The following is an 8,294-nucleotide window of genomic DNA, read 5'->3' as shown; positions in this document are numbered from 1 at the left end:
CCTGTGAAAGGCGAAGGTCCCGAGTTCGAGTCTCGGTCCGGCACACAGTTTTAATCTGCCGGGAAGTTTCATGAATTAAGTTAATTACGTGACACTTGCATATTATTGCAATAAACACATTTTATGTCTATAAGAAGTAACCATTCAAAATGGTTTCTTTGCAGTAGTGGGAAAGTCTCAGCGTTCAAAGTGCTTGTAGAAAGATGGCAGGCCAGGTTTCAGCCATGGTCCTGACACATATGTTACATTCGCACTTAAATATAAGAACAGTATTTGGTTTTCGATCTATGTTGAGTGTTAACACAACAGCACTTATGATTTACCGTTATCTCATTATCTTTCAAATGCCTGAACTTTCTTGAAAATGTTTTCTTTATTTTAAGCATATTCCCATATTCGTCAGTTATGTTGTAAATTGGTAACTGTTTGCAAGGGGTGAACAGCATCCTCTGTAAAGCTGTGTTAAGTGCATGTACAAAAGGTTCTAGAGAAGAGGTGGATGTTATGCATGAAAAATTACTACACCTTATTAATGCCAATCACATCTTACAACAATTCCTCTGAATCTAATCAATGAAAGGATGACTGTTGAGAATGTGGTGTGCTATACAATAAAATTTCAGTCCCTATGCTGAATAATACTACTGCAGTGTTACATGTGGAAGACATAGGCTGAAAAGAATTGGATGAGTCATAAATCAGTGAATCATACAATTAGATGTCAACAAGAGATGACATTTGCTTCATGTGCATAAAATACTGCTACAGATGGTCGGAAGTTATTATTTATTTTTTAGATAGTTTACGAACATTTGTCGTGCTATGGGTGTGTTTGTATTCTTTTGTGTAGTTAAACCCTGGAGAGTAGCCAAGATTCTTGTGGAAGAAATTAGTTTTTCAGTACAGTAAACTATCTGTGGATTCACAAAAGAAATGTCATTCTTGATTTGAGGTTGGACTACAATAGTGATTGAAAACCTATGTGGTGCTAGATAAATGAATGCCATCTCCCCAATTGTGTAATCTAGTTTCATAGCAGGCAAACTACTGGAGTGATGGTCTGTTTTATGTTGGGTAACATGAGCAACCACATCTGATTGTAATTGAATATAGGGAATAGGGAAATCATCTAGCCGAAAAATGTACTCTTCTTGCAAGAGGATAGGCACACCCATGTGTTACAAAGAGCACCCCAACTATTCTTCGCTAGATAACAAGTCCTGATTGTTTTTTAGCCTTGACACTCATGAAACATATCTGAGATTTCTTCCACCATTGACTAATCTATCCAGTTGGTGAAACAAGGTAGACTTAAAAATTAAATCTGTTTGGGATGCAGCACAAACATATTCAATTTATTTTAAATTAAACTACACAACTTATTGATTCACATCAAATGCTCGTTTTGGTCATGTAATATTGTTTCAGTTTACTATACACATAAGTAGTTTTGTTTTTTTCCGTAACCATAGAATGCAACAAAAGAAACATAGTCAAAATTTTAGCTGCTAAGATGCACAGCAAGTATTTTTTTAAAACTGTTAAGTTACTCATTTTTGTCACATCAAAAACAGTGTATGACGACGGTTTGTACAGCCCTTCCTGCCTAGTACATGATTGGCCATGACAAGAGAGTGTAGCATCATACAGTACTAATACCTGAAGCAATAGAAGTGAAACTGATGCACCTAAATCATATGTAACATATCATTAATGTTTTAAATAAGAGATAATGCATATCAACGGCTAAACTCCTGCACACGTAATTCTTACAAAGACGACTAGCAGAGGAAAATAAATCAAGGCAGTGTTTAATGTCGCATTACAGATGACGTCCCTCAATCATAGCTTAATTTATTGAAATGAAATATTTCTAACACATACACCATTTTATAACAATTTCTGTAGCACAGTTGTTATTCTTATGCACAATGTATGTTTTAGTAACAATGAAACAGTTCGTTGTTTATTCCCCATAGTCATTACGATGAAGTTCTGTGTCACTGGAATTATGGAAACGAAAAAATATTTTCCTTACACCACGCACACCTGATAAAAGAAAAATTCACATTTTCAGGCACATCATAGCAATTATTGGTCTTATTTAGACTGAACAGTGTGGAGTGAGAAATAGCTGGCCTTTGCTACGCTTATTGTGCTGCATATCGAGCATATATAAAGCTATTCATAAAATGTGTCGATGCAAACAATGCACAAATGACTGAATTTAAGAATTCTGCTCTCCTGAAATTCAAATGACATGGAGCTTTCCGATATTTTATTGTTCAACTATTTTTTTTAAATACTTTCCAAAGTCAAAAAGATAGAATTTCCTAAAAAAAATACTCGTCACAAAGAAAAAAATTCTTTATCAGTAGTCACGTCAGCTATGTATTAATGGCATCTGCTCTATTTGATTACACCACTGTTAATTATGCTCCTCTGATAGTTGGTTGTTCTGCGATATTTTTTATGAATATTTGATTTCCCTCTGGTTCTATGGTTGTGTACATTTTTGTCCTGTAGCAGTTTGTCTGTTTTCAGGAGGTAGTTCTTAGTGAACAAGATAGTTTCATAAATGAATAAACTTGTAACATTTAGAACACCGAACTCAGTAAAATGGGATTTACAGGACTCCATCTTTTTAATGCCACAAATTATTCTTAGAACTCTTTTTTTGCATTCTAAAAACCATTACACTGTGAGTTGAATATCCCCAGAAAACGATCCCATATCGGACTAGTGTGTGGAACTGTGCATAGTATGCCTGCAGTACTGTTGTTTTGCTTGTTGTAGCCTTTAAAATTCTTAGGCCATAGCACACAGATGATAGTTTTCTAGACAAGTTATTTATATGTGTGTCCCACTTTAAGTCTTGCTGAACCCATAGACCCAAAAATTTTGTGACACATTTTCTAGGGGATCATTTTTTAATTTTGCTTGAAGAGGCATTTGATTAGTTGGAGGAATTAAATGAAAATCGACAACCACAGTTTTTTCAGTATTTATAATGAGTTTGTTTTTTGTGAATCACTCAGAAAGCCTTTTCATAGAACTTTCTGCTGTGGACTGCAAAGTTTCTGGACTGGATCCAGTGAGCAATATGCTGGTGTCATCGGCAAACAGGATAGTTTTTGTCGGACTCATATATTCAACTAAGTCGTCCACATAAATCAAGAAGAGTAGTGTAACTAAGATTGAGCCCTATGGTACACCATATTTAATTGGTAATTCGATAGAAAGAAAGGAGTTGTTTCTTGTTTTATTCATTTTGTTGAATTCATAGTGAAGTGATACTTTCTGCCTGCTGTTTTTTTAGGTTTGAACACAACCACCTTTGTGCAACACCTATTACTCCCCGTCTTTCTAATTTTTCGAGCAGAATGTTATGGTTCAGGACGTCAAAGGCTTTTGATAGATGTAGAAAAATACCTGCAGCTAATTTATGTTGATCGAGACATTTTAAAATGCAGTCTTAAGAATTCAAAAATCACTGTCTGTGTAGATTTAGACTTTCTACAACCATGTTGTACTGTAAGAGGTGCATATTTATTTATGAAACTTAAAAGCCTGCCATAGAAGAGTTTTTCTAGAATTTTTGAGAAGGAACTTAACTGTGACATGGGTCGGTAGTTTGACATTTTTTTAGAAGAACCTTTTTTTAGCAGTGGTGAAACTTTTGCTATTTTAAAAAATCTGGAAATACACCAGTTTTTAAAGAGAGGTTGAAAAATTTTGTTAAGGGGTTTGCTACGTGGTGAGTACACGCTTTTAATATGAAATCAGGTACTTCATCAAGACCACTTGACTTTTATTGCTTAATGATTTAATTTTACTTATAATTTCATTGGGGTTTGATTCATAAACATACATAGAAGCAGTCAAGATCACTGACTTGCTGGAGAAACTTGGGACCGGTCCTTGACAGTGTACTTGAATGAGGTCTTCAGCTAGTTAAGTCAAGTATTCATTGAAATTTTCCACAACTGAATTGGGGTCTGTGACTTTTGAGTCTTCTGGTGTTAATGATACATTCTTTTTCTCTGGTGCTGAACTACAAGTTTGTTTTTTAATAACGCTCCACGTGGATCTCATTTTTTAAGATGAGTTTCTTATCAAATTGTCATTCCACATAATTTTTGCCTCTTTGACTACTCTACCATAGATTCTTTTGTAGGCTTTTGAATAATCTGCAAATTCTTGGGTTACTTTATATGTCTTACAACAGTACTATACTTTTACTTGAAGTAAACTTCATTGTTTTACGACTTCCTATACTAAACGATTTCTCGAATCTGCTTAACCAGTCTGAAGAAGACTAGAAATCTGCAGTAGTCATCTCAACTGTGATTCGGAGGGCCCAGTCTCTTAGATCTCCTTCAAAAACAGTGCACTCTCTCATGATAAGCTCTATATGGTTCATATATCAAAAACACTTATCTAAAGAACTGTTGTTCATGTTATTTTTTCAAGTTTAGAGGTTTGCATTGGTTATTAATGGGAGGCAATGGAACTTTGTGGCCAACCTGTACAGTTAAGTCTTTTGGATAGATTCTACACAGCTTAGCAATTTTCATTTTGGTGCATATTTATTCCTTCATGTAACTCTTTCCTTCATTTATAGTTCCCAGTCAGATTTTACAAAGCAAAACCGGGTTTGCACACTGTTTAACATTAAGCATTAAAAATAACGCTACCACAAAACATACATGTAATAATTATGGCTATTAAATGAGTTGCAAATATAAGTGAACAATAACTGTGGACAATAGTTTCAGAGAAACAATCGACAAAAACTGAAATTCATTTTACAGGTTACAATCGCGCCATTATGTTATCTGATTATGGATGTGCCGTCAATCAAACATATGTGCCTGCCTTGTTGAGATTGCTCGGTCTGCTACAGCTCTGGTAGGCACGGACATTCTCCAGCTGCATGGTGAACTGGCAATTTTCTACATAACACACACACACACACACACACACACACACACACAAACCTGTATTGTGCCTTAGCAGCTAAAATTTTGACAGTGTTTTTCTTCCTGTATTAAAAAAAGTTTCAGGGCATGTCTCAACATGTCAGATTGGACCACTCCCTTGTAAGTCTACTACTATGTCAAGATGGTCGGCTGCCTCTTCACCTCCGTGAACTGACAAACCTAAGATGATGATGGTCTGGGTTAAGGGGAAAAGGTAGTTTTCTTGCAGTGATCCACAAATCTGCTCTGATAATCTTCGATGCTGTCTTGCACTTGTTCCTTTACTAACCTATAAAGTTATCATTGGTCTGTTTTGTAGCTTTACTTATTTCTCTTCTGTAATTTAATTCCAGTAACAGATAGACTAGCTTGTAGGTATTTTAGTTTATAAAGATAACCAGTGTACCACCTAGTTATGCACCTTTTCTGCTCTTATTTAAATATGACATTTTGATGTTTGTAGTAGGACAGCATGTATTAATGGTGTGTACTGTAGCGTGTAAGGAGTTTTTATAACTTCACAAGAAACTGATATTTGTTGACTATGGAATCCCAGTTAATACACTGCAGATCATGTCTGAAGTTTATTATGCATATATCATGCAGTAGTCTCGCTCTTCTAGTCTAACATTTGGGACTATTTCTAACTCCAGACAGCCTCAGGTGTACATCACAAAGGTCACAGTGCAGTGGCTTAAGATATACTATACATACAGGGTTATTCATAAATACCTCTGGTATTGCAGAAAACAACTGCACAAACACTACAGGAAATACTGAAAATAGACACATATCTATGGACAGAACATCTCGCCAAGTTTTTTACGCGCATTACGCATGCTCAATATGGGCACTGTTTGTGATGTGGCAAATGTAAACGTGTATATGCAACTCACTGAAGCTGCCCAGAAAGTTACAACAACAGCAGTCTGCTTTGAAAATTGTTCTTTGGATTGCCTATCTGCAGATGTGAAGTAATTCACTGTTAAAATACAGAGGGGGTGATTTTTCTGTATGCTCCGACATGGCTGCCCACTATTAGCAGGCTCTGCAACAAAACCACAGTGTGTATCACGAATCAAAACTTGGAGAAATACTGTATCCACCGGTATGTTCCTTTTTCCGTATGCCATGTAGTTTTTGTCCAGTCCTCTGTTGAAACTTCAAAGGTACTTACAAATAAGCCTGTATTTGAAATATCTGACATTTTGTCTAGTAGGGTGTAAAAGTTGGTGACCTTAGAGTATCTAGAGTTGGTCTAGTCTCAGATTTTTTGCTATCACATCTAAATTAACATCACTAATGATAAAGATTCTGTTAATCTTATATCTACTGTATGTAACAATAGTGACGGATTATCCATGCACTCCATAAAAACGTTAAAGCCAATTTTGGGGAAATAGTAAACAAAAAATGGCTCTGAGCACTATGGGACTTAACTACTGAGGTCATCAGTCCCCTAATAGTAAACACACATTATTAGAGACCAGATTATATGCATTTGCATATTTGGCATATTTTCACCGGTTATTGCATATTTTAACTAAAAACTAGTGATAATGCATATTTTCCATTTAAGTTTACACTATTTTAAAAATTTAGACGGGCGGTATCTAGCTTGATCTAGTTTTGATTGCTCACAGATTGACCGCAACCTTGAAATGTGTGTAATCGCTAACCGAGAGGCCACTGCCTAGCACTAGCACAATCATTACAGAAGAGGAACAGGAACATTCAGAGTTAATGCTCCTGCACCCGCGCTCCCGGTTAATTCCCCTGCTATCATACCGTATACGTGTCGGCAACAATTAAATTTAAACTATGCAAGCTTTTATTCACACGTCCATTGTTTCAGTCTAGCTTTCTATTTACTTGTACACTGTTGAACGTGTTTACGGCGTGTAGTGTGTAATGTGTTGTGCGCCATGCCGCCCGAAAAAAGAAACGTCGTTTCACGGATAGCTGACCAACCTCGAACATTTACACAGATGGAATTGTTTTATATTGTAGATTTTGCAAGAAAAACGTTTTGTGGAAGAAAACGAAAAGTTTCAAATAGACCAGCATGTCAAGACAAGTCTTCATATTGCAGGGATGCAGATGAAAGGGCCACGACAACTTCTGACATCAAGTTGCAGTAGTGGGGGTTTACCCAAAGATAACCAAAAAAGTCGGTTTAACATGGATCTTTGTGAACATTCACAGCAAGCAATATTCCTCTTCACAAACATACAAACCCTATCCTCAAAGGCTTCCTGCGCAAATATTATTAAATCAAAATATACCAGATGAATAAACATTGCGTAAAAATTACATACCAACAATATACGTAAATGTTCTGGAAGAAATATGTAATCAACTCAAGAACAGCGTTATCTGGATTTCAGTTGACAAAACTACAGACACTTTTGGCTGTTACATTGCAAATTTTGTTGTTGGTGCTTTAAAAGAAGAGCCTTGTTCTTCCTATTTAACGGTCTGCAGAGAACTTGAAAAGTAAATCATTCTACAATCACCGTATTTGTGAATGAATGACACATGTCCTGTGACTAATTATCATCTTTCATCATCTGAGATTTTTTGTAGCCAATGTTGTATAGCCAGTCAGAGAGTAATCCCAGCAAAATCGATATTGATCATCTTCAGTGCTTTAGCATACAAATTAAAGCTCGTAGGCACTGGTGTCTAGTTATTAGCAGTAACAGAAGCTATGAAACTATCTGCCTACGAGCTTTAATCTGTATGCTAAAGCACTGAAGATGATCATTATGTGATCGAAAATCAATTTTGCTGCTAATAAATCATCAAAATTACGGCCAACGCTGACCTTCATTCTAATTTTATTTAACATATGGTCGTTGTGCACACAGCACTCTATGGAGCCGCCAATCAATAAAGCTACATTCCTCTTCCTTAAGCTAGTAACCATTCAGAGACAATATTTCACACCATACTTTTTCTCAGAATATATCCAATTCTGGGAGTTTATTTTCAACAGTATTATGAAAAGGACAGATAGCTACTCTCCATGTACAGGAGACGCTGAGTCACATCTAGGCACAATTAAAGAAATGCTAAACTGTACGCTTTCAGCTAAGAAGCCTTCTTCTGAAATAGAAAAAACACACACTCATTCACATAAGCACAATTCACACACACACGACCACAATCTCTGGTCACTGTGGCTGGAGTATGGACTGCAACTGATGGGAGAAACAATCTGGCATGAGTGGTGGGGTAAGGTGTAGGCATGCAGCAGGGAGGCAGATAGCACGCCAGGGGTGGGGGTAGGTGTAGTGCTGCATGTGGGAG

This window comes from Schistocerca piceifrons, chromosome 2 (assembly GCF_021461385.2).
Source record: "Schistocerca piceifrons isolate TAMUIC-IGC-003096 chromosome 2, iqSchPice1.1, whole genome shotgun sequence".
Lineage (NCBI taxonomy): Eukaryota > Metazoa > Arthropoda > Insecta > Orthoptera > Acrididae > Schistocerca > Schistocerca piceifrons.
Note: the sequence above shows the minus strand (reverse complement) of the source record.